Genomic DNA, 19712 nt, shown 5'->3' on the forward strand with positions numbered 1-19712 from the left:
GTGTTTTCCTCGTCTCTCTCTTGATATAACAAAAATGAGCAGCCCCAGGGCATGTATGTGTGGCTGTGAGCTCCCATATTCCTGGGGGAATGAAAGTTTCATCGGAAAAGGCAAGATTCCAGCTCTCATGGCTGTGGTTTAATGAGGACCTGATGGAAAGTTGGAAAAACAAAGAAGGTTGCTGTGTGACCAGAAAAAAAGATGGCCTAGCTGGATTAGTGGTGGTCGTTTTTGCTGACAAAAATATTTTGATGCGCAACTGATGTGCATTTTCTGCTGGGTTCCTCCAAACTACCAGGCCTCTTTGCGCATCCAGCCACAACCATTGGGCTACATGCTTTGAGCCACAAGGCTTCATTCTCCAGGCCTTGCCAAGCTGTCAGAATTCTTGCTTTGAAGAGCTGGCAATGGGAACCCAATGATGCTTTGCAACTTGCAGAATTTGCATCCGTGAGAAAAGAATGGCTTTCCCCTCAAGTATTTTAGACTTCTTTTGTTTGATGTATTAGAGATTATAATTACTTTGATTTACAGAGACTGGTAGCCAAAGAATATGTCCGTTACTTATTTCAGACAGGCAATCATTCTGTTTGCAAGTTATTGGGGAAGCTATATCCATAGAATATCTACCTAGATGCATCCCATGAGCCCAGTAGTGAGATTTTAAGACTAAAGAAAAGTACACACTCATTTCTAAGGGCAATAGCCAACTAGTTAGAGTAAATCCATTGACATGCATTGACCTTAAGTTACGTGAGGTTGTATAAAGCATTTATTTGTAACATAATGTAGACACTTAGGCAGAACCATTCACTAATAATGTCTATTATTATTTTTTGTGTAGAAGTTAATTTGTAAGTGCCTGAGCTTTTCTTTTAAACAGCTATGTTTTTCATGCTGGAATTAATTATTCAAGATAATTAAGGAAAGGAAAGGAAAGGAAACTAAACTGAGAATTAAAAAAAAGTCAGGTATGTATACTATATATGTATACAGGTATGTATACAGGCATGTATACTATGTATACACACACACACACTTTACGTATTAGTTTTTTTTATCTGTACTTTATGGTATGTCAAGATTTATATCTTTGATGGAAAAAAAGAAACTTTCAGTTTTTTCTTCTTGTTCAGTTAATAATAATCTCTGCACCTTTTGTTCCCTGCTTTATATAAGCAGCCTTGGAAAGCTGCACAACAGTGGAGAATGGGATGTGAAATCTGAATTTGAAATACTACATCGTTAATGACGTTCTGCTTTTATCTGCCTTGGAAAATTTGATGTTATTACCAACTAACCTCCAGCTGGAAAAAGGAAAAACAACCATCGCTTACGTAAGAAGAATGAATTGGCCTCCAAGTCAGTTCTTTCCTGACAAGACTGAAGGGAAAGGATTCTCTAGCAAAAAACAAGCTGGTCTGCTTCATCGACAGATGGTGGTCTTAACAAGTCAATCAGTATCGTTTACCTTTACTGAATTGAGTTTAAATCCTGATTAGGTCACGGTGCAAAAGTATTTAATAATAGTTAACTGCAGCTGGTAAAAAACCTGTCCACAAATGATGTACATGGTGAATGTAAGACTGTCGGTTCAGAGAAACTGAAATGGACAGATTCAACCCTTACCACATGCAAGCGTGTTCATGTCGAATGAAGCAATCCTTCAGGTGCCCAGATCTCAAAGGCTTGAAATGAGCCAGCCATTAACTTAGGCTGCAGTCCTACACACATTTATTAATGTGGGTTAAACCACAGAGCCTAGGACTTGCTGATCAGAAGGTTGACGGTTCGATTCCCCGCGACAGGGTGAGCTCCCGTTGCTTAGTCCCTACTCCTGCCAACCTAGCAGTTTGAAAGCACGTCAAAGTGCAAGTAGATAAATAGGTACCACTCCGGCGGGAAGGTAAATGACGTTTCCGTGCACTGCTCTGGTTTGCCAGAAGCAGCTTAGTCATGCTGGCCACATGACCCAGAAGCTGTATGCCGGCTCCCTCGGCCAATAAAGCGAGATGAATGCCGCAACCCCAGAGTCGGTCATGACTGGACCTAATGGTCAGGGGTCCCTTTACCTTTACCTTTAAGCCCCTGTGAGCACAGTGGAACTCACTTCTGACTAAGTAAGTATTGTACTGTACATTTAAGACCTGTCTGTCATTGAAATTCTACTCAATATTGATCCAGAGTAGATTCCAATGTATAATTAGCAGAGTAAAAACTTAAACACATTGCAGGATTCCCAAAAAATAGACCAGAGGCAATTGTATTCCATCCAGCAGAGCTTTACTGATGGCAAATGAGCATAATGGTTACAAATTCAATACATTCAGGATTGGCTCTGTCCATAAGAAATCCAGTTGCAACAGACTTAACCTAAACTTACAATAACTTATAATAAGTCTAAACCTTAACACTAAGCGTACTATGTACAGAACACCACACCAGGAGGAAAAGAAAAAGTGAAACCCAGGCACCTTCTGGCCTTACTATTATAGTCAGTATGACCTTGACAGAAAAGATAACAGAACCTGTTTAAGCCAGCTGTACTCAGCTTCTCTGAAGGAATAACCCAAACATCATGAACCTTCTGCTTGTTTCTTTCACACAGAGAAGCTTCCAGAACCCTCTTGAATTACCATAATTGGAATAGAAAAGATCTCTACATATTAGATCAATACTTTCTGCACTATGAAATGCAAACTGACACTGTCAACAGCTGAGCTGCTGCATTAAGGATTAACTGCAGTTTCTGGGCAGTTTTCCATTCATATCTTCTGTGTAGCATCTAGTTTTGCCCTGATGCTAGTCTTGTATGTAGAGGGGGCTTTGGGTGACAAGGAGTCATCAAGCATCTGATATCCCACACACAGAGTGACGTAATACAATCCAGCAACAGATGTGATTCTACTGTGGAGTTTAGCTCTCAATTCAATGCCAAGTTCTTTTTTTTTAGAAAATATTTATTAAAATTTCACAAAAACAAACATACAAAAACACATAATAACAAAATAAAAAAATAAAAAGATAAAAAGATAAATAAAACATACAGAAACAACAAGAAAAATTAAGAACAATTGTTTTTCATAACATAAAACTCGTTTGCTTGTTTCTTTGACTTCCTCACACCTCCCCTTCTTGTATTCCCATTTAAATAATCAAATCAGCAAATCCTTGCCCTCTTTCATTTATCTTATCTCTATAACTTAACATTTTATAACTCAGTATTTTCATCCATTACTTTCTTTACTGACTTCCTCGAACTTTGATGTGAGGCTCGACATAGAATTCCAATTTCTTTCCAGATCCGAGAAAGAATTTATTTCCATGGACTACTTAAAATGGAGTGAGACACAATTCACCCACCTGTTCTGAGAGATGGCGATGTTAAAATCTCCATGTTGGGTCAAAATGATGAAAAATGATGGAAAAAAAGAGTTTAAAAGGTGTAGTCATAGGTATATCAGTACTCAAATCTGAAATGTTAAATTGTGTTATTAGTGTTATTGCGGTTTTTGTTGTATGTGTTTTTTTGCGGTGGTTGTTTGTATTGAAAAAATGATTAAATATATATATATATTTTTTAAAGAGCTCCATGGCAGTATTTTAAAATGCTCTACAGTCAAACGTTTGGGGCACACGCTAGCATTACCATTTTTGCCTCATTTGCAACCAGACTTGAGGAAATTTAGTGCTTTAATGTCTTGCAAAAGTATTTCATGCTTAACAAGCACTGGAGTCATAGGTTAATGGTGTTACATGCAAAAGGTTACAACTATTATTGCAATGGTGAAACTTCTGTAATGCCAACAGAGTTATAGGCACCGTACAGAACCCGGAATAGGACACAGTCCCCACAAGAAGGCCGTGATCTTACTTAAGGATGCAAGTGCAAGATTCATATTCTGCAGGGCCTCCTATATCTTTAAGGGTGGCGTAGAAGAAAGAATTCTACAAGGTGCAGTATTGTGCAGGTGCCTGTGCAGTATTGTGATGTGGGAAAGCTGCACTTGGGGAAATTCCACCTCTTGCGCAACTCTTAAAGGTACAGGACCTTTCACTTTTGGGATGACAGACACACTTCTGGAACCCCAGCCCTGGAGAAAGTTGATGGGGAGTTGCAGGGGAGAAATTATGTGTGAAGGGAAACAGCTAATAGCCATCTCCCAGTGCCGCTCTGCAGTGTGTAAGCAGCGCCTGGGGTTTTCTACATATATAATTTTTATTTATTTTCCATTTAATAATATACATTCACATCATTTTTATCCACTTTACCTCCCAGGCTATTTAGAGCCTATTAACTTCCTTCCCTCCCGCCTCATGGCTTTCAAAATTAACCTTTATATCATAGCATTTTGTATGTTTTCCAATTCCAAATACGCACATTACAAAATAACTCAAAATTTAAATAAATATAGAAAGGTAGAAAACTTCTCATTACAAGTCTTCAGATAACCCTGCTAGTGATGTTAATTGCTTACGAGAATCTTTCAGATATCGTATAAATTTACTCCAGTCTTTTTGGAATACTTGATCATGCTGGTTTCGGATTTTTCCTGTCAGCTTCGCCAATTCTGCAAAGTCCACCATCTTCATCTGCCATTCTTCTTTCGTTGGTACTTGTTGTTGTTTCCATTTTGGGGCTAAAAGAATTCTTGCCGTTTATACTATCGTTTTTTTCGCACAGTTTTAGATTTTTTAATATTGTTCCTGTCTACTCCACAAACGGTATTTGTTGTGTTTACAAGTATCACTCAAGCTCTGCTAATATGGTGTGGTTGGTACAATGTGATCTTATATAATCCTTAAATATTCTCCATTGGTTCAATACTCCTCTAACTCTTTCCGTCAGGGAAGATGTAAATATTGCTAGATGTAAATATTCTAACATTTTGGTTGCTGTTTGAGGAGGTTTTCCTATTCCGTTCAAATAAAAATATTTTTCCCCTCCTATATTGTTTACCAAAGATCCTCTAAAGAACCTGCAGTGTTAATTGGCAAAACGAGCACTCAAATGACAAGCAATACCTGCTTAAAATTTATTGACACCTATTAAAGGTGCAGGAGTTTGATCTTCTTCCTTTTCTTTTTATCATTGCCACCCTAGTTGTACTTGAATTTCTTGAGTCATGAGGTAAAAGTGTAGCTGAGCGCACTGGTTCGTTGAGAACAAGAAGGGTTGATAACTTTTGATTAAAGCAAAATGAAAACACCAGTCTCCAGTGGCAAAACCTGGCCCTTCTGTTGGGCTGGCTTTGAAGTTCACTAGCTTCTCTGGCCCTAACACCCACCACCTGTCAGAACATCATTTCACCTGTCAGTCTAAAATAATGGTCAGTTGCAAATCACAGTAATTTGCAACTTGTCTGGTAATATGTTTGACTAGCTTTATTGTGACAATGACTTAAAACATAGGCCTGGCAGAAATTATACACTACCTAGTTTCCTGACTGCATGTTCCAGGATTGTTAATTTTCTCCAAAATGAAATCAAAACTGTTCAAAGAGAGCCAGATACTCATGTATTACCGAATCCATGCAAACATTTTCGGAAGATTTTTTTTAAAGTAGCAGTTTGTATGAGGAAAAGGGAATAGGCGCTGCTTTGGTATCCTGTAATTAAACCTATTAAGAGAGAAATCTGACAAAAACTCTAAAGCATTAATGAGCCAGGACCACTATAATGTACTCAGAGGGTCCTACAGGGTCAATAAGATCAGTAATGACTTCTTGCCATTGAATTGTAACCTGGCAATATCTTTATTCAAGGCAGTGATGCAAAATAATTATTGCCATTGTCTTTCATTCTCCCTCTCCCTTTTCCAAAACTCACTAATCGCAGTATCTGCTGGATTTGTATGTAGTCCTGGCACATCTTGTACCAAAGTAATAGCAAGCAAAGAAAAATACTGCCAGTGTTTCAGTAGACTGATACTTGAATTTGCCAAGGTCAATGAACACTTCAGCCACAACCAAACACAGAGTGTCTTGCACTTTTAAGCCCGTTGAAATGAATAGTCTTAAATATGGGCTAACTATGCAATGGAATGTGAACATTCAAAAATGGAGCCATAGCTTGTACACTTATTATTCTGTCATCTGAATAGGAAATATTAGGCCGTTGTTTGGTGCTGTTAACTATGGATAGGATTTGTCCCAGGGAAAAGAGCTTGGCCTGTTTCTACACCTTTTTATCCAGTCTTAATCAGATGAAGATGTTTTCCCTGGTATGGAGATTAGCATTGTTCTATAATACTCTGTCACCAAAGCACAAAAACAGGCCAGGCCATTTTAATTTCTGGTTAGTCGCAAGTCATACTTCCTATGGCAGAAACTGTTTGCATGTTTTTATTGTTTAAAAATCCACCCTGTATATTAGAATATGCATGCCTTTGCTGTTGCAGCTATGCTTTTCCATTGGCATTCTATTTCATTCATTTCAGCATGTGCTATATTCATTGTTGGCACCAGTCTGCAGCATATGAGGACTGAGGCTGAAAGAGGATGAAAAGTGGGAGTTTTTGGAGTCAAACTTGTAAGCAAGCACAATATACGACTACAGTGGTACATTGGTTTAAGAACAGCTTAGTTTATGAACAACTTGGATTAAGAATACTGCAAACCAGGAAGTAGGTGTTTTGGTTTGTGAACTTTGCCTTGGAATAAGAACATGTTTTGCTTCCTGTTGAGTGTGTTCCGTTTGTAAATTGAGTCCCCCGCTGCAATGGGAAAGCACACTTTGGTTTAAGAACGGACTTCCGGAACAGATTAACTTTGTAAACCAAGGTACCACTGTATGTACAAAGTCTTTATCCCTTACATTAACTACACGGTAAGGGGAAGTGACATAGCTAAGCCTGGCAGGACAGCTTACTCTATGGTTTTAACCCCTTCACAGATTAATTAGTCTTAGGCAAGTTGGTTATATGAACCTGGTTATCCTCCAAATCCCTGGTTACCTGGGATCATTCAAGGTGTAGCAAAATGGGGAAAATGGCCAGCAAATAGCTGCAGAGGAAGAAAACAATGTCTGAGATCAGCCAAGGAGAAGGTAAGTTTGAGCGTTTGGGGGGGGGTCTTTCTTCATCCCATCACTGTTGAATATCAGACCTGGAGAATATCCAATTCAACACTACTAAAATCACTCAAAAGCTTATTAGAGCTTTCTCCCCATGTTTAACAGAGACCTCTCCACCCCCACTTACATTTCATTTCTAGCAAACTAGCTGGAGCCTGTGAGCACCCAGTGCTAATCCCCCCCCCCAATCTCCTGCACTTTGCCCATAAATCAAAGGATCCAATGGCCAAAACAACAGAGTGCTAAAGTGATCGCTGTGGGGCTGCAGCCAATCTAATTAATTTTTCATTTGGGTCTGATGTATTAGAGACCAATCAATTGGGGATTGTGTTTACAAGGGTTGTAGGAGGAGAGGAGAACTGGTCTTCATTTGTTGTCTGGGCTGTCCAAATCAGTCAGTTAAATGATCCCGGGGGAAGATCATAACGGATACGAATAGGGCTCTTGTAAGTAGCTTTCTCTTAATTACAGAACCAATAATCATCACTTCCTCAAGGAAGGATCGGAGCCATTATGAGAGGACTTTGAATCCATATCCCCTTATCTGATTTGAAATGTTGTCTGCACCCCAATTTCATAGGCGTGAGAGGTTTCAGATATGTGGATCCTCGTGCTTTGTTTCCTTGAGACAGAAGGTCAAGGGAGACTGATGGCTTTACTCATATATTCAGGCTCAATAGGAGATGGAAGGCTCACAGCATTAACAGTCCAATGGAACCTTCTCCCCATCAGATTTCAGGGAAAGAGGAGACCCGTGTGTGATGTTAACATATGAGAGTGCTAGAGGTGAAATAGTTAAACACGCTGCCCAATCAGAACCCAGGGGGGTGGAGTCAGAGGGACTATAAAACCAGCTCTGGGAGGGGCGAAGGGGAGAGTTTGTTGGGTGGTTGATACGAGTGGGAGTGAATTGGGATAGAATCTGTGGGTAGGTTGAGTTAGTGTAGAGAAATAAGCTGAGTCAGGAACAGTTAGGAGCTAGGAAGATGAGTAAATATCTGAGAGGTGGTTTAGTGAGTGAGAGCAGGTAGCGGAAGTTATAGGTCTGGATAGGTACCCCATGATTGTAATTGACCGATACCGTTTATGAAACCACACGTTTGTTAAACAGCAATAAATAAACAGAAGTTTATGTTCCAATTTAACCCTGACTGGACTCAGTATTGTACCAGGTAGGGCCTGGGTGGTGGCAGCGAGAAATAAAGTGGTGGCACAGGGATCAACAGATGGTGAAATGTCCAGGGACCCTGTGTGATCGCCAGTTCACACTCTCTTTCCAGCTCCAGTCCTAAAGCTGCCAGTCTCTTTTGTTCTCTTTCCGATGCACCATCACCTCTGCCTACCTTCCAAAAGAGTCTCCAGCCATTGGCTCCTATGGTAAAAAATCGCCTGCACACGCCCAACCTTTAGTTGTGCAACAGCCTATTCTAGTGCCAGACTATCTATTTTACAAAAGAAACTAGAATGACCTGGGGGCGGGGAGGAAACCTGCTTCTCTGCAGGCTCAGTTCTTACGGCTATAAAACCACAATGCTGGAAAGGGACTCCAGCCCCACCTCAGTCCTTAAGAGTACTCAAGTTTTATGACACAGCTGAAATTCTAGCCATTTCAGCTTGTACTGTCCTTAAGAAGTCTCTAGACCTTCTTGAGGCCTTCAGTATACAGTGGTACTTCAGGTTACAGACGCTTCAGGTTACAAACACTTCGGGTTCCAGACTCCGCTAACCCGGAAGTAGTACCTCAGGTTAAGAACTTTGCTTCAGGATGAGAACAGATGTTAATTGATTAAGTTAATCTCATTTGAAAGTAGTATTGGAAAACTGCTACAATGAGTTATATGGAAACTCAGCTAGGGGGATTTGAGGAAGTCATCTAACAATGACAAGAAAAAAATGGAATTTTAAGTTAGGATAAATGTTTGTTTGTTTTCTTTTTTTCTTTTTTATATTGTAAGGTAATGTTTTTCTTTTATGTTTGTTATAAATCTGGAAATTAATAAAAAAAATGGGGGGAGAGAAATCGTACGCCGGCGGCGCGGCGGCAGCAGGAAGCCCCATTAGCTAAAGTGGTACCTCAGGTTAAGAATGGACCTCCAGAACGAATTAAGTTCTTAACCTGATGTACCACTGTAATCACATGACTTGGAAAGGATTTAAAACTATGGTTATATTAGTTATTCCTATGCCTCCATAGGGCTGCCTGAACCCAGTGTTAGATATGAGGGCTCAATGCCTTGGAGTTCATAGAGTCAGGGAATAATAGAATTGGAGATATATTGCACCCAACCTTTTCAGGTGTTAGGTAGAATCAGCTGCAAGGCCTGGGGGCTCTCACCTTATTTTGGCTCACAATCCAGGCAGACTACCGTATTTTTCCGTGTATAACATGCCCCCCATGTATTTGGGGGGACTCCAATTTAAGAAAATTGGGGGGATTGCCCAGAGTTGTTGAGCTTTTTGGGGGGAGGAATTGCCCATAGTTGTGGAGCTTCATTTTTTGGGGGGAATGCCAAAAATCACTCACCAGACTGACAAATGCTGTCAATCGCACGCGTCAAAAAAGCGTCTGCTCGATCGCCATCAGCACACGCACAACTGCCGCAGCGGAAGCCAATCCACGGCAGCCTTTGCTGCAGCCACCAATCAACAACACAATGGATGCAGCAGCACCCAAGCCAAAGAAGACCTTGCCGCATCGAACAATTGCCAACCAAATTGCCACCGCGGCAGCCAGTCCAAGGCAGCCCTTGCCGCAGCCACCAATCACCCACCCAATCACCGCTGGCAACCTCCTGCTCGCGGCTGCAACCAATCGCCCGTTCCCCCTCTGCACTATCCATGTATAAGATGAGCCCCGGTTTTGAACATTCTTTTATAGTAAAAAAGCTCAGCTTATACACAGGAAAGTACGGTAATTTACCTATGATGCAAATCACGTGATGATTTTGGGAAACGACGAAGACACCTCCGCTGCTTTCCCCCTCCAGATAAACCTTTCAGACGCTGCTTTGTTCGAAACAGATTGCCTCTCTTAATACTTTTGTATGTAGAGTATTTGAACCTTCAAAAGCTAAATAAGAAAAATAAGAAAATAATATAGTATGACGCTGTAATCATATGCATTTTTTCTTATATGAAGGAGCATCTCCACCTCCATCGTTCAGCCCGGACACTGAGATCCAGCTCCAAGGGCCTTCTCGCGGTTCCCTCCCTGCGAGAAGTGAGGTTACAGGGAACCAGACAGAGGGCCTTCTCAGTAGTGGCACCCGCCCTGTGGAATGCCCTCCCATCAGATGTCAAGGAAATAAACAGCTATCTTATTCTTAAAAGACATCTGAAGGCAGCCATGTTTAGGGAAGTTTTTAATATTTAATGCTGTATTGTTTTTAACACTCGGTTGGGAGCTGCCCAGAGTAGCTGGGGAAACTCAGCCAGATGGGCGGGGTATAAATAATAAATTATATTATTATTATTATATTATAGCAGTACACTCCATTCAGAGCCAGCCTGGTTGAGAAGGAGACCTTTGTCTCAATCAGGGAGCAGCGGGAGTCGTAAACTGGTGTGTCCCCAGATCCCTCGCTCTCCTTATTATTGGCTACCAGTCCTGCTGCTGGTTGGGTTGCAGGGCTGCCTAAGTGAGGGTCTCTGCTGCCCCTTCCATCTCCTCCTCCCTGCCTCACTCTGAGGTAGGACCAGTGCGGTCCTTCCTCAGAGCGATGCACTCTGGGTGCGCTGCCCAGGAGTGTACCACTGCGCTTCGGTGATTTTTTTTTAGCACTCCTTGTGACAGTATTCCCTTTCCCATTTATACTCTGTTTCAACCAAATCCATTCAGCTGCATAATATTATGACACCTTCCCTTTCATTGCGTGATTTCAGATAGGAGGGCATCACCATTGCGACTGTTCCAGTTAGTGGCAGACCTTGGGAGTCTCAAATTTCTGTGGCACCCTCAATGACTCCAAAATTCGGTTCTCCCCACACCGCTTCCTGCCTCCCGTTCTACCTCACAGTTGCAGTGGGTCCTGCGCCTCCCCCCCCCACTCTACACCCAGTGTGGCCAACCTGGTTGTGCTCCCCTAAATCTGCCTCTGGTAATTGGGGGGGGGGGAATGGCGCTGAATACGTTTTCTTTTGGGGGTTTTAATTGAAACCTTGTGCAACCGGTTGTTTAGGGGAAATGTTCCACCCAAATTGCAAGTTGCTATTGATTAAAACTGGAGAATATTTGGGTACAGCTCTTTTTAAGCATCAGGAGTTTACTGCAGTGAATAATTTCAGTAGAAATCATAACACTTCTGTACATGAAATGAGGGAAAGAAGAATCCCAGGTGAATGTGTATCGAAGAAATGTGTATATTTCTACAGGGGTGGAATCAGAGGTGGGGGGGTTGGAGAGGGGGTAGACGTGCACCTCCTTAATTACTTTGTTTCTCCAAAGACAGGAAAAAAATGTGTATTCCTCGAGCCAATTTTAGAAGAGGTCTGTGGCTGTCTGCCAAAGACGGTGTCACCAAAGTGCGATTTATTGTGACTGACACCTTAAAATAATTTGATGGATAGCCTCACAGGCAAGAGGCAGTTACCATTGCTAAAATGTCCCCCCCCCCATTATTCTTCCTTTCTCTAAGAGCCTTTATCAGTTCTTGTCCGGAGGAGGGAAGAAACCAAGTATGAATGCTTTGGGGAGTCAAATAAATATCTTACCTCACAAGCTGGCTGGTGGTAGTTCCAAGCAATATTGCAAGAGGAATATTGAAACTCGATTAGAGAACTGTTTCAGACATTTAATTTAGATCGCATGTACAGCAATGCAGCACAATTTGAGCAGGATTAATTGGCATGGTAGGAATTTCTATGAGAGCCTTGTTCTGAGCGAGGTAAGCACTCGGCCACTCATGAAACCTATTGGAATGGGTGCTCAACTGCCTGCCTGTGCAACCTAGTACACGAAATACACGTGGGTGGGAGGGATGTGGTACCATAGTGCCAGGGCAGTGGTGGCCATTTTTGGTATGCACTCAGCCCAGGAAGACGCTCTCTCCAAAAACAGTGGTGCCACAATGATAGGATGCCCCCAGCATCCACGACAGTAGAAATGATTCACAATTCAAAGTGTTGGTGCTGACCTTTAAAGCCTAATCAGACATCTTTGGCTATTGAATGAAGATCCATTCTGGTTTTATCTCCCACTTGGACTATTGCAATGCACTCTATGTGGGGCTACCTTTGAAGGTGACCCAGAAACTATAATTAATTAAGAATGCAGCAGCTAGACTGGTGACTGGGAGTGGCTGCCGAGACCATATAACACCAGTCCTGAAAGACCTGTATTGGCTCCCAGTATGTTTCCGAGCACAATTCAAAGTGTTGGTGCTGACCTTTAAAGCCCTAAACAGCCTTGGCCCAGTCTACCTGAAGGAGCATCTCCACCCCCATCTTTCAGCCCAGACACTGAGGTCCAGCTCCAAGGGCCTTCTGGTGGTTCCCTCACTGTGAGAAGTGAGGTTACAGGTAACCAGACAAAGGGCCTTCTCGGTAGTGGCGCCCGCCCTGTGGAATGCCCTCCCATCAGATGTCAAGGAGATAAACTACTATCTGACTTTTAGAAACCATCTGAAGGCAGCCCTGTTCTGGGAAGTTTTTAATGTTAGATGTTCTATCATGTTTTTAATATTCTGCCGCCCAGACTCTAGGGGATACCCAACAGATACCTGTTGTTGTTGTTTCTGGGGAGCTTACACAATGTTGCATCATAGTAAGCGTTACCCGCCCCCCTCCCACTTTCCCGGTACAATTCTGCTTCACTTTCCTCATCTCAGGAAGTCTGGTCTTTGGGGTATGTGGGTTTCTTACACAAGACCTCCCAATCAACTATAATGGAGCAAACTGCACTTGCTAGTAGGTGATTGGATCCCCACCCTTTCACCTGATTTGCATGCCATTCCTGTTTCTTTTATTCTCCTAGATATGTAGGGCCTCCATATGTCCGGGTTTTCCCAGACTTATCCGGGAATTGGGCTGCAAAATGGCCTCTGGGCAGATTTATGCTGAATCATCAACAACTGTCTTGATTTTCACTTTGGGGAGTACAGTGGTACCTTGGTTTAAGAACAGCCCTGTTTATGAACAATTCAGTTTACGAACTCCGCAAAAACAGAAATAATGTCCCCGTTTGCGATCTTTACCTCGGTCTAAGAACGGAATCTGAACGGTGGAAGGGCACCTCGTTAGGGAAAGAACGGTTTCGGATTAAGAACAGACTTCCGGAACGGATTAAGTTCGTCAACCGAGGTACCTCTGTATGGTAACCCTAAAATATGGATCTTATGCACCTTTGTGTCTGCCTATGGTAACCCACTGCACCACATCATTGCATAATGGGAATCACCAGGAGCTGGTTAAATTTAAAGAGGTGCCTTCAAGGGATGGCTGTCCAGAGCGGCTGGAGAAACCCAGCTAGATGGGTGGGGTATTTTTATTATTATTATTATTATTATTATTAGCTGTTGCAGCAGGAATGCCCCCATGTCACTGAGTCATGGAGGAGCCAACTGGGACAGGACCCTGTCCCATCCCATACAAAGCACATATGTGACTTCAACATCACAAGCTCTAATGTAGGGGGCAGCAAAGTTTTTCAGCAGGGGGCCGGTCCACTGCCCCTCAGACCTTGTGAGGAGCCAAACTATATTTTTGGGGGGGGGGAAGAAAAGAACGAATTCCTATGCCCCACAAATAACCCAGAGATGCATTTTAAATAAAAGGACACATTCAACTTATGTAAAAACACGCTGATTCCTGGACCATCTGTGGGCTGGATTTAGAAGGCGATTGGGCTGGATCCGACCACCAGGCCTCATTTTGCCAAAAAAGGTAAACGTGAAGGGACCCCTGACCATTAGGTCCAGTCATGGCTGACTCTGGGGTTGCGGCGCTCATCTCGCTTTATTGGCCGAGGGAGCCGGCGTACAACTTCTGGGTCACGTGGCCAGCATGACTAGGCCGCTTCTGGCGAACCAGAGCAGCACACGGAAATGCCGTTTACCTTCCTGCTGGAGTGGTACCTTTTTATCTACTTGCACTGTGTGCTTTCGAACTGCTAGGTTGGCAGGAGCAGGGACCGAGCAATGGGAGCTCACCCCGTTGCAGGGATTCAAACCGCCAACCTTCTGATCGGCAAGCCCTAGGCTCTGTGGTTTAACCCACAGCACCTACCCATGCTCTAATGCAATGAGTGGGATGGCATAATTTTGCAATTTCATCATAATAATTTGCAAGTTAAATAGCTGCTGGTGAACTGCAGCAGGACTGAAGCCGTGTTGCGTGCAACGTACCCATCCCTTGAAATGTATGTGTAGGCAGCTTATTGAAATACTCCTTTGGCTTTCCCTATTTTTCTTTTTTCATTTTATGTTTCACCCAAATTTCAATGTTTCAAATTCATTCAACCTTTCCCCTTTGGGCACAATTTCGCAGGTAATTCAAAATGTTCCATGCAGATGCCATTCATGGATTTTATGTAAATAAAACAATTGCTAAATTAGGTGCGGATCCCTGAAGCACTGCATTTCATACCAAAATGCAGGCAATGAGAAACATGCTATCGGACAAAGTCAACGATTCAACAGCTGTTTGCCATATGCAGCTGTCAGCTGAGGTGATTAATTAACTATAACGTGTGGGTTTTGATAGGACAGCTTGAAGGCCTTTCCCCTCCCCCCCCCCCCACGTTTCCCTACACAATTTTCCCCTCATCCTTCCACCATGTTTAAATTCGTCCCATTGTCAACATTTGCTGCAAGCTCTTTGGTGATTCCCAGGGCACCGAATGAATTCCTGTCACCCGACTCATTTGAAATCCATCCACTCCCAATGACCAAATTGATCATGCCATTGAGCTCAATGAAGGATATAATTTATGGGGAAGTTGATAGCACGAGGCTGCCTGTTTTCCATCCAGGCTTTGAAAGGTTCTGATTAAAGGATTATATTTCAACCCATGCATACATATTACACATATACGGAAGAGAAAGAGAATTGCTTTCTTCCGCATGGTCCAGCAGCAAGTATTTTGGAGATGTGATTATCCATTTTGAAGGTCCATCGACATTCTAATAAGACTCAATTAGACACTCTCTTTGCCAGCGGAAAGCATGCAAAAGCCTTGCTCTCTCATTATGTCCAAATCACAGTCAAAAGGAAGAGAGTAAACATCCCTGCAAAAAAGATGCAAAATGAATATGTAGGCTATTACCCAGTGCCACCTTTCAGATTTCATAGTGAAATGGATAATGATGTTTGCCTTTTTTGCTCATATGGCAGAAATCCTTAACATTGTTTGTAGGCCCAGGCCACTCCCAGTACAGTTGTACCTCGGGTTAAGAACTTAATTCATTTCGGAGGTCCGTTCTTACCCTGAAACTGTTCTTAACCTGAGACACCACTTTAACTAATGGGACTTCCCGCTGCTGCCGCACAATTTCTGTTCTCATCCTGAAGCAAAGTTCTTAACCCGAGGTACTATTTCTGGGTTAGCAGAGTCTGTAACCTGAAGCATCTGTAACCTGAAGCGTCTGTAACCCGAGGTACCACTGTATTGTTGTCCCACACAGAGAGATTGATCAAAGCTACCAAGAGTAGGGGACTTCCGGAGGCGGCGCGACCGGTAATGGCTGCCTTCTCCGAGTAAGGAGAAGGGAGCTCCGCTGTAAACGGGTCGTCCGCTACGGCGAAGCGGAGACCCACTCAGGAAAACCACAGGTGGCAGAAGCCTGTGGTCTCGGGACCCGGCGGGCGCCAGAAGCAGCCCCCAAAACGTTGAAGGGACCCCGTAAGGGGCTCCGGATCGCGGAGGGGGTAGCGGCGCTGTGGGTCGTTGCGCAAACAGCGAAGTGAAGCCGCATTGCTGTTGCCGGTCAGCGCTGTCCTTTCTTCCTGCAACTTTTCTGAACTTTGGAAACTACAACCCGTGAGTAAATTTGGACATTGAAAACTTTCTGAAACTTTTGTCAACTTTCTGAAACTTTTTGAGAACTTTATGAAACTTTTAAAACTTTTTTAAAAAGTTGAAATTTGGCTGAAAACGGAGTGAGGATAAGCAGGAAGCCCATCTCCCGCTATACTGAACTTTAAGCAAAGAGCAGGAGGAGTGGAGACAAAAAGTTATGCGTTAACTAAATGCTGGCACCCTGTTAAAGCAGTTTTCTGAGTGAAAGACTTTGAGCTATTGACTTTTGCTGGTCATATTCGGGGTGCACTGATATCCTTCTTCTGTGGCACCAGTGGATTATAAAATAAATAAGAATCTCTGGTGCTGGAGCTGCCTGGATGAGCACCAGTTTGCAACTTTGGATACATTGAATTCAGGTTTTGAAACATTCTGAGTTGGAACTGGATACTTTGAAACTGTTGCAGTCAAGGCACTGTAAGAAACACTGTTTTGCTTTAAGTTTTACTCTGCTAAAAATAATACATTGTGGAGGCGATAGACATGGATTTAAATTTATAAGTTTAACTTGGATCTGATCTTTTCCCTGAAGACGTATTAAGCTCCCTCTAGAGGATTTTGGACTTACAGCAGTGACTTTGTTTTACTTTCCCTTTCCCGGCTTCTGTTTGACTATTGCATCTGGGACTCTGCTTTCTCATGGGAACAACTTGGATTGACCTTGGATTACAGATAACTTTGGAATGAGTGGCGCAAGGAGAAGAGGAAGGACTAAACAAACAACTCTAACTTTATCTGCAGCCTCACAGCGTAGATCTTCTGTGCCGGCCTTGCCTTCCACTTTGCCTCCAGACATAGAGGCGGCCTCCCTAATACAGGCAGGGGAGGGTGAGACAGAGGAGCTGCACCTGGGAGATATGGCTTCAGGGACAAGTAGCTCTGTCTTGGAGAAAATTTTGGAGAAACTGGAGGCTCTGGACAAGAAGGCTGATTTGCATACAGCTAAAATTGAACAGAACACAGAAAGCTTGAATAAGCTGACTGGACAAGTTGCACAGAATGCCCAGTCTATTGGAGAATTAAAGGAGGCTGTAGGTGAAAATCGTAAACTGGCTGAAGATACTAGTCAAAGATTGGAAGAACTTGAGAAAGAAGTAAGACCACTCAGCAAACAAGTTGGAGAACATCAGATTTACTTTTTGATGACAGAACTGCGAAACAGGGAGACCAACTTGAGGATACGGTCAATACCAGAGGTGGAAGAAGATAATTTTATTGAATTTCTAACTAAGGAATTTGCCAAGTTTTGGAAGTTAGAGGAAAAAGACTTTAAAATTGTATCTGCTTTCAGGCTTGGCAGAGTCAGAAGGACAGAGAAGCCCAGAGATTGTTTGATAACACTGAGATCAAAGGAGGAAAGGGACAAGATTTTGGGCCTGCACTACGAAAAGTCACTAGACATTTTGGGCAAGAGAATTGAAATCTACAAGGACATTCCTAAGCAGTTGCTCGACCTTAGATCTAACTACACGGAATTGGCAAGACTGTTGAGAAGCAACGCAATTATCTTCAGGTGGGAGTTTCCACAAGGATTATCCTTTACCTACAGAGGGAGAAAGATCAAAATCAAAACAGTGGAAGACAGAGACAAGTTTTTGGGAGCACACGGAGAAGACCTCCACAAAGGACTTGGATTGCCAGCGCCAGAACTTCCAGGGGAGCCCGCCCCCTCGGATCCTCAAGGACCGGAGAACAAGGTACCACCCCAGAAAGAATAACCAGACCTATCCAGGATGTCTCTGCAGCTTTTGAGTTGGAACATAAATGGCTGTAACAGTCCCGAAAAAAGGTCTAAAATTTTTCATATTTTAAAAAAGGAACAATTGGACATTATATGCTTACAAGAAACACATGTGATTAGGCTCCATAGAAAGGTGTTAATAAATAAAAGGCTTGGTCAAGAATTTATATCATCGGATACAGTTAAAAAGAGAGGTGTAGTGATCTATGCAAAAGAGAGCCTTTCACCAAAATTTCTCTTTAAAGATGAAAGTGGAAGAATCCTCGCAATAGAAGTACAGTATCAAGGAGAAAAAATTTTGATATTAGGAATTTATGCTCCAAATGAAGGAAAATCGGATTTTTATAAGAAGTTGCACGAGATCATGCTGGATTATCTGGATTACAACAACGTCATCATGATGGGGGACATGAACGGGGTCGTATCAACAAATATGGATAAGTCACAGAACCAGAACATTACTAAAGAGGGAAGACTACCTAAGACCTTTTTTGAAATGACTGACAATATGGACTGGGTTGACATCTGGAGAGTTAGAAACCCCCTGGGAAGAGAAGGAACATTCTTTTCTGAAGCTCAACTGACTTGGACACGAATCGACCAAATATGGATAACTAGAAGTCTGGCACCTAAGGTGAGGAAGGTGGAAATCTGCCCCAAAACATGCTCCGACCATAACGCCTTGAGAATGGATATGACATTGATCCCAATCGGCTCCTTTAGATGGAAGATGAATGATGGCCTGTTTAGAGATCAAAGAATTGTAAAGAAGGCCCAAAAAACCTTAAAGGACTATTTTGAGATTAATTTGAACACTACGGTGGAAAAAAGAACTATCTGGGATGCAAGTAAAGCTGTGATGAGAGGGTTCTTGATTCAACAGAATTCCTTAAAGAAAAGACTGCAAAATGAAAAGAAAGATAAAATTCTGGAAAGTATCAAAGAGTTGGAGAAGAAGTTAAGATCTAACCCGAAGTCCCAACCGATTCTGAGAGAAATCAAACTTTATCAGGCGCAATATTCCAAGCTGATAAATCAGGAAATAGAATGGAAGATTAAAACAATGAAACAAAAAACTTTTGAATCGGCAAATAAATGTGGGAAACTGCTAGCTTGGCAGTTGAAAAGGAGACAAAGATTAAATACAGTAACAAACTTAGAGGTTGAAGGAAGGAACATTCAGAACCCGGGAGAGATTAGAAAGTGCTTCCAGAGGTATTTTAAAAAGTTATATACTCAAGGGCCACAAGATGAAATAGAGATTACACAATTTTTGGAGAGAAATGGATTAGCAAAGCTGTCAGAAGAAAATAGAACAATTTTAAATGGCAAAATAACACGACAAGAGATTGAACAGGCCATCCTGAGTCTGAAACAGGGCAAATCACCAGGGCCAGATGGACTGACCTCTAACTACTATAAGACATTGAAGGATTATTTGATACAACCTTTGTTGGAGGTCAGTAATGAAATAATGGAGGGGAAGAAGGCGCCTGAATCGTGGAAAGAAGCATTTATCACATTGATTCCAAAGTCAGAAACTGAAAAGACACAACTTAAGAATTACCGTCCCATCTCCCTTTTAAATGTGGATTACAAAATATTTGCAGATGTTTTGGCACGAAGATTTAAGAAAGTTTTAAGTGAGATAATCCATAAAGACCAGGCAGGCTTTCTCCCGGGCAGACATATGTTTACTAACACAAGGAACATCATAGACATATTGGAACTTTTACAAACAAACATAAACACTAAAGCAGTTTTAATTTTTATAGACGCGGAGAAAGCCTTTGACAATATTTCTTGGAAATTTATGAAGGGGAATTTAAAAGAAATGGGAGTGGGACGGGGGTTTGAGAACGGGATTGAGGCAATATATTCAGA

This window comes from Podarcis filfolensis (assembly GCF_964270895.1).
Source record: "Podarcis filfolensis genome assembly, chromosome: 13".
Classification (NCBI taxonomy): Eukaryota; Metazoa; Chordata; class Lepidosauria; order Squamata; family Lacertidae; genus Podarcis; species Podarcis filfolensis.